The sequence below is a fragment of the Triticum urartu genome, chromosome 2 (assembly GCF_003073215.2).
Source record: "Triticum urartu cultivar G1812 chromosome 2, Tu2.1, whole genome shotgun sequence".
Lineage (NCBI taxonomy): Eukaryota > Viridiplantae > Streptophyta > Magnoliopsida > Poales > Poaceae > Triticum > Triticum urartu.
In genome coordinates this window covers 130,358,252-130,367,162 of record NC_053023.1, presented here as the reverse complement: position 1 = coordinate 130,367,162, position 8,911 = coordinate 130,358,252, and positions in this window count along the sequence as shown.

Here is an 8,911-nt window from a genome sequence, read left to right as displayed (position 1 = left end):
GACGAACCTTTTTGTCACCTCCATAATCGAGAAACATATCCTTATTCCACTAAGGATAATTTTGACCGTTGTCTAGTGAACTACTCCTAGATCACTATTGTACTCCCTCGCCAAACTCAGGGCAGGGTATACAATAGGTCTGGTACACAGCATGGCATACTTTATAGAACCTATGGCTGAGGCATAGGGAATGACTTTCATTTTCTCTCTATCTTTTGCTGTGCTCGGGTTTTGAGTCTTACTCAACCTCACACCTTGTAACACAGGCAAGAACTCCTTCTTTGACTGTTCCATTTTGAACTACTTCAAAATCTTGTCAAGGTATGTACTCATTGAAAAACTTATCAAGTGTCTTGATCTATCTCTATAGATCTTGATGCTCAATATGTAAGCAGCTTCACCGAGGTCTTTCTTTGAAAAACTCCTTTCAAACATTCCTTTATGCTTTGCAGAATAATTCTACATTATCTCCGATCAACAATATGTCATTCACATATACTTATCAGAAATGTTGTAGTGCTCCCACTCACTTTCTTGTAAATACAGGCTTCACCGCAAGTCTGTATAAAACTATATGCTTTGATCAACTTGTCAAAGTGTATATTCCAACTCCGAGATGCTTGCACCAGTCCATAGATGGATCGCTGGAGCTTGCATATTTTGTTAGTACCTTTAGGATTGACAAAACCTTTTGGTTGCATCATATACAACTCTTCTTTAATAAATCCATCAAGGAATGCAGTTTTGTTTATCCATTTGCCAGATTTCATAAAATGCGGCAATTGCTAACATGATTCGGACAGACTTAAGCATAGATACGAGTGAGAAACTCTCATCGTAGTCAACACCTTGAACTTGTCGAAAACCTTTTTGCGACAATTCTAGCTTTCTAGATAGTAACACTACTATCAGCGTCCGTCTTCCTCTTGAAGTTCCATTTAATCTTAATGGCTCGCCGATCATTGGGCAAGTCAATCAAAGTCCATACTTTGTTCTCATACATGGATCTCATCTCAGATTTCATGGCCTAAAGCCATTTCGTGGAATCTGGGCTCATCATCGCTTCCTCATAGTTCGTAGGTTCGTCATGGTCAAGTAACATGACCTCCAGAATAGGATTACCGTACCACTCTGGTGCGGATCTCACTCTAGTTTACCTACGAGGTTCGATAGTAACTTGATCTGAAGTTACATGATCATCATCATTAGCTTCCTCACTAATCGGTGTAGTAGTCACAGGAACAGATTTCTGTGATGAACTACTTTCCTATAAGGAGCAGGTACAGTTACCTCATCAAGTTCTACTTTCCTCCCACTCACTTCTTTCGAGAGAAACTCCTTTTCTAGAAAGGATCCATTCAAAGCAACGAATATATTGCCTTCGGATCTGTGATAGAAGGTGTACCCAACATTTTCTTTTGGGTATCCTATGAAGACGCACTTCTCCGATTTGGGTTAGAGCTTATCAGGTTGAAACTTTTTCACATAAGCATTGCAACCTCAAACTTTAAGAAACGGCAGCTTAGGTTTCGTGCCAAACCATAGTTCATACGGTGTCGTCTCAACGAATTTAGATAGTGCCCTATTTAATGTGAATGCAGCTGTCTCTAATGCATAACCCCAAAACGATAGTGGTAGATCGGTAAGAGAAATCATAGATCGCACCATATCTAACAAAGTACGGTTATGACGTTCGAACACACCATTACACTGTGGTGTTCCAGGTGGCGTGAGTAGTGAAACTATTTCACATTGTTTTTAACTAAAGTCTAAACTCATAACTCAAATATTTTACTTCCGCGGTCATATCATAGAAACTTTTATTTTTGTTATGATGATTCTCCGCTTCACTCTGAAATTCTTTGAACTTTTTGAAATGTTTCAGATTTGTGTTTCATCAAGTAGATATACTCATATCTGCTCAAATCATCTGGGAAGATCAGGAAATAATGATACCTGCCGCGAGCCTCAATATTCATCGGACCACATACATCAGTATGTATGATTTCCAACAAATCTGTTGCTTGCTCCATTGTTCCAGAGAACGGATTCTTAGTCATCTTGCCCATGAGGCATGGTTCGCAAGCATCAACTGATTCATAATCAAGTGATTCCAAAAGTCCATCAGCATGGAGTTTCTTCATGCGTTTTACACCAATATGACCTAAACGGCAGTGCCACAAATAAGTTGCACTATCATTATTAACTTTGCATCTTTTGGTTTCAATATTATGAATATGTGTATCACTACGATCGAGATCCAACGAACCATTTTCATTGGGTGTGTAACCATATATGTAAACAGAACAACAATTTATTCTCTTACTTAAATGAATAACTGTATTGCAATAAACATGATCAAATCATATTCATGCTCAATGCAAACACCAAATAACACTTATTTAGGTTCAATACTAATCCCGAAAGTATAGGGAGTGTGCAATGATGATCATATCAATCTTGGAACCACTTCCAACACACATCGTCACTTCACCCTTAACTAGTCTCTATTCATTCTACAACTCCCGTTTTGAGTTACTACTCTTAGCAACTGAACCAGTATCAAATACCGAGGGGTTGTTACGAACACTAGTAAAATACACATCAATAATGTGTATATCAAATATACATTTGTTCACTTTGTCATCCTTCTTATCCGCCAAATACTTGGGGTAGTTCCGCTTCCAATGACCAGTCCCTTTGCAGTAGAAGCACTCAGTTTCAGGCTTCGGTCCAGACTTGGGTTTTTCACTTGAGCAGCAACTTGCTTGCCGTTCTTCTTGAAGTTCCCTTTCTTCCCTTTGCCCTTTTTGAAACTAGTGGTCTTTGTCAACCATCAACACTTGATGCTTTTCTTGATTTCTACCTTCGTCGATTTCAGCATCACGAAGAGCTTGGGAATTACTTTTGTCATCCCTTGCATATTATAGTTCATCACTAAGTTCTAGTAACTCGGTGATAGTGACTAGAGAACTTTGTCAATTACTCTCTTATCTGGAAGATTAAGTCCCACTTGATTCAAGCAATTGTAGTACTCAGACAATCTAAGCACATGCTCACTGGTTGAGCTATTCTCCTCCATCTTGTAGGCAAAGTACTGTCAGAGGCCTCATACCTCTCAACACGGGTGAGGGAGTCCTGGATTAGGGGGTGTTCGGGTAGCCGAACTATACCTTCAGCCGGACTCCACGACTATGAAGATACAAGATTGAAGACTTCGTCCCATGTCCGGATGGGACTTTCCTTGGCGTGGAAGGCAAGCTTGGCGATGCGGATATTCAAGATCTCCTACCATTGTAACCGACTTTGTGTAACCCTAACCCTCTCCGGTGTCTATATAAACCGGAGGGTTTTAGTCCATAGGACAACTTCATCATACAACAATCATACCATAGGCTAGCTTTTAGGGTTTAGCCTCCTTAATCTCGCGGTAGATCTACTCTTGTACTACCCATATCATCAATATTAATCAAGCAGGACGTGGGGTTTTACCTCCATCAAGAGGGCCCGAACCTGGGTAAAACATCGTGTTCCTTGCCTCCTGTTACCATCCGGCCTAGACGCACAGTTCGGGACCCCCTACCCGAGATCCGCCGGTTTTGACACCGACATTGGTGCTTTCATTGAGAGTTCCTCTGTGTCGTCACCTTTAGGCCCGATGGCTCCTTCGATCATCAACAATGATGCAGTCCAGGGTGAGACTTTTCTCCCCGGACAGATCTTCGTCTTCGGCGGCTTCGCACTGCGGGCCAAGTCGCTTGGCCACCTTGAGCAGATCAAAAGCTACGCCCCTGGCCATCAGGTCAGGTTTGGAAGCCTAAACTACACGGCTGACATCCGCGGGGACTTGATCTTCGACGGATTCGAGCCACAGCCAAGCGCGCCGCACTGTCTCGATGGGCATGATATAGCTCTGCCGTCGAACAGCGCCTTGGAGGCTGCACACGCATCGGTTCCGACCATTGATTCGGAGCCTACTGCGCCGATCGAGGATCACCGGTTGGATGCTGCCTCAGGGGCTACGATCTCAGAGGCGATCGAGCCGAACTCCAGCCTCGCACTCCGCATGGCCCGTGACTCCGAGGAGCCAGATTCCTCTCCGAACTCCGAGCCCCCCGCGCCCCTGCCGATCGAATCCGATTGGGCGCCGATAATGGAGTTCACCGCCGCGGACATCTTTCAGCACTCGCCCTTCGGCGACATCCTGAATTCTCTAAAGTCTCTCTCTTTATCAGGAGAGCCCTGGCCGGACTGCGGTCAGCAAGGTTGGGATACGGACGATGAAGAAATTCAAAACCCACCCACCACCCACTTCGTAGCCACTGTCGACGACTTAACCGACATGCTTGACTTCGACTCCGAAGACATCGATGGCATGGACGACGATGCAGGAGACGAACAAGAACCAGCACCTGTAGGGCGCTGGAAGGCCACCTTGTCATATGACATATATATGGTGGACACTCCAAAGGATGAAGATGGCTATGGAACAGCGGGGGACGATACCTCTAAGAAACAGCCCAAGCGCCAGCATCAGCGGCGCCGCCCTAAATCCCGCCAAAGCAAAAACGGTGATTCCGGCACGGGAGATAATACTACTCCGGATAGTGCCGAAGAACACCCCCTCCAGCAAGATTCAGCACAGGAGGACAGAGAAGCCAACCCTCACGAGAGGGCGGCGGACCGAGAGGTTGAGGACGATAATTATACGCCTCCCTCCAAAGACGAGGCAAGCCTCGACGACGACGAGTTCGTCGTGCCAGAGGATCTCGCTGAACAAGAGCGTTTTAAACGCAGGCTTATGGCCACGGCAAACAGCCTCAAGAAAAAGCAGCAACAGCTTAGAGCTGATCAGGATTTGCTAGCTGACAGATGGATTGAAGTCCTTGCGGCCGAAGAGTATGAACTCGAATGCCCCTCCAAGAGTTACCCAAAGCGCAGGCTGCTACCCCGACTAGAGGAGGAAGCACCTACATCACCAGCGCATGACATGGCCGACCGGCCACCTCGTGGTCGCGACAGAGAGGCCTCTTGGTCCTCCACTCAAGCCATGCCCCGACGCCGCGTCAAGCATACTAAGGCACGGGAAAATGTGCCCGACCTGCGCGACATACTGGAGGACAAGGCAAGGCAAACAAGATCGATCTACGGATCGCGCAGGCGCCCCACGGCACGTGACGGTGATCGTCACTCCGAATGCAATAAATCTGGCCGGGCCGAACTCAACAGACAAAGCTCCTTCGAGCTGCGTCGTGATATAGCCCAATACAGAGGCGCCGCACACCCACTATGCTTCACAGATGAAGTAATGGATCATAAAATCCCTGAGGGCTTCAAACCCGTAAACATCGAATCGTATGATGGCACAATAGATCCTGCGGTATGGATCGAGGATTATCTCCTTCATATCCACATGGCCCGCGGTGATGATCTACACGCCATCAAATACCTCCCACTCAAACTTAAGGGACCGGCCCGGCATTGGCTTAACAGCTTGCCAGCAGACTCAATCGGTTCTTGGGAGGACCTGGAAGCCGCATTCCTTGACAACTTCCAGGGCACTTATGTGCGACCACCGGACGCCGATGACCTAAGCCACATAATTCAGCAGCCAGAGGAATCGGCCAGGCAATTCTGGACACGGTTCCTAACAAAGAAAAACCAGATAGTCGACTGTCTGGACGCAGAGGCCTTAGCGGCCTTCAAGCATAATATCCGTGATGAGTGGCTTGCCCGGCACCTGGGACAGGAAAAGCCGAAATCTATGGCAACCCTCACAACACTCATGACCCGCTTTTGCGCGGGAGAAGATAGCTGGCTAGCTCACAGCAACAATTTAACCAAGAACCCTGGTAATTCGAATACCAAGGACAAAAGCAACAGGTCGCGTCGGAACAAACAAAAGCGTCGTGTTAACAGCGACAGCAACGAGGATACGACAGTTAATGCCGGATTCCGAGGCTACAAACCCGGTCAATGGAAAAAGCCATTCAAAAGAAATACTCAGGGCCCGTCCAGTTTGGACCGAATACTCGACCGCTTGTGCCAGATACATGGCACCCCCGAAAAGCCAGCCAATCACACCAACAGGGATTGTTGGGCGTTCAAGCAGGCAGGCAAGTTAAGAGCCGAAAAAAAAAGACAAGGGGTTGTATAGCGAGAACGAGGAGGAGCCCAGGCCGCCGAACAACGGTGGACAGAAGGGATTTCCCCCGCAAGTGCAGACGGTGAACATGATATACGCAACCCACATCCCAAGAGGGAGCGGAAGCGTGCGTTACGGGACGTATATGCGATGGAGCCAGTCGCCCCAAAGTTCAACCCATGGTCCTCCTGCCCGATCACGTTTGATCGAAGGGACCACCCCACTAGCATCCGTCACGGCGGCTTCGCCACATTGGTTCTAGACCCAATCATTGACGGATTTCATCTCACAAGAGTCCTCATGGACGGCGGTAGCAGCCTGAACCTGCTTTACCAGGATACAGTGCGAAAAATGGGCATAGATCCCTCGAGGATCAAGCCCACCAAAACGACCTTTAAAGGCGTCATACCAGGTGTAGAAGCCAACTGTACAGGCTCAGTCACACTGGAAGTGGTCTTCGGATCTCCGGATAACTTCCGAAGTGAGGAGTTAATCTTCGACATAGTCCCGTTCCGTAGTGGCTATCACGCACTGCTCGGGCGAACCGCATTCGCAAAATTCAACGCGGTACCGCACTATGCATACCTCAAGCTCAAGATGCCAGGCCCTAGAGGAGTAATCACGGTCAATGGGAACACCGAACGCTCCCTCCGAACGGAGGAGCACACGGCAGCGCTCGCATCAGAAGTACAAAGCAGCCTCTCTAGGCAGTTCTCCAGTTCGGCCTTCAAAAAGCCGGACACTGTCAAGCGCGCCCGGAGTACCCTACAACAAGACCGCCTGGCACGTTCTGAGCTAGCGTAGCAATGCGTCCCCAACCCTAGCCCTCGCGATATAGCGAAACCAGTGCTTCGCGTACATAACTACGCTCTTGAAATACCATGGGCACAGGGGAAGGGGCACTATCACGGCACGCCCGAAATACGGCTTAAACCGCACCAGGGGCTGCCGGATTCCTCTTTTTCTTTTTCTCTCTCACTCTCAGGACTCCATACTTCGGATGACCCGTTCGGCAATTCAACTGTCGCACAAACGATGCAAGATCCAAGAAAGCAGACAAGCTACGCCGCATTATGGAACTCCCAGGTGGTCTCTATTGCGAGCAGTATACCTGTTTTTTAATACAATTCCGCGGCCTGCCCCTGGCCAGGACATGTTAAACCAATTTCTTTTGCTTATCGCACTATTTGTATCGTTCCGCTTTCATAGCAGCCTTTCTATAAACAATGCATAGCTTTTTGTCTATTTTTTGCATTATCCTCTTTTTATGTATATGTTTATCAATAACATGTTGCATCCGTACACTGTGGTACGTCAAAAATACGCTAGGGGCTTCAGTACCCATCAATATGGCGTGAGAAGTCCGTACACTTTCACAAGTGCGGCACCCCGAACTTATAGCACTATATGCATCGGCTCCGAATCATGATTTGGGTCAATAGTTGGGTTTGCCCGGCTCCTATGTTTTGGTGCCTTACGTTCCGCTATATCGGCTAAGGTAGCACTAGGAGAACTACTGCGATTGTGCCCCAGTTGAGCTGGGCTGAGCACCTCAGTAGAGAAAGCTAAAACTGACTGTCATGATGAGGCGAGAGACCGGTCGCTGTTCGAGAGGTTTTTCGAGTCCTTAAAGACTTATGCCGCTTCGAGCGAGGAACCGGCTTTGTCCGGCCAAGGCGTGGATAGCGCCCCGAACTCGGTCTTCCGAATACTAGGGGCTTCGCCGAAATTTAAAATTATAGAGTTCTATGGCTAAGTGAGAGTGTTCAAGCATTATAGTCCGATTGCCTTGTTCGTTGTGCTGAGCGCCTCCCTCGACGGACCCAACATGGGAAAAAGAGCGCTCAGGTTTATCCCGAACACCCCAGCACTAGTGGCATGGGGGCAGAAGCCGACGACTGGCCATCTCTCAATTTTTTGATAAACGGCCGCACAGAAAGTAATATTTTAAATTCAAGCATTGCTTAGCGCATATGAACAAGTTTTCAGCGCACAGGATAACACGAGCGAGTTCATTCAAAAATTACATCCTTGGTACATTTCATCCGCCATAAGGTGGGCACCGGCTAGAACATCCTTGTAATAGTTCTCGGGCTTGCGATGCTCCTTCCCCGGCGGCGGCCCGTCCCTCACAAGCTTCTCACCATCCAGCTTACCCCAGTGCACCTTTGCACGGGCAAGGGCCCTACGGGCACCTTCGATGCAGACGGAGCGCTTGATGACCTCGAGCCTTGGACAAGCCTCCACCAGCCGCCACACCAGTCCGAAGTAGCTCCCAGGCAGGGCCTCTCCAGGCCACAGCCGAACTATGAAGCCCTTCAGGGCCTGTTCGGCCGCCTTGTGGAGCTCGACCAGCTGCTTCAGCTGGTCGCTCAAGGGCACAGGGTGTCCGGCCTCAGCGTACTGAGACCAGAACACCTTCTCCGTCGAGCTGCCTTCCTCGGCTCGGTAGAATGCGGCGACATCGGATACGCTGCGGGGAAGATCTGAGAATGCCCCTGGAGAGCTCTGGATTCGGGTAAGTAACAAGTAGTTTACTTTTATATGTCTGCTTTGCATAGAGAATGCCTTACCCGCCGCTATCTTTTTCACCGCATCCAATTCCTGGAGGGCCTTCTGGGCTTCGGCCTTAGCAGATTTGGTAGTTTTAAGGGCCGCAGCAAGCTTGGACGCTCGCGTCTTCGAGTCGAGCTCCAAACTCTCATGTTTTTTCATGAGAGCCTAAAGCTCTTGCTGCACCTCGCCGACCTGCGCCTCAAATTTCTC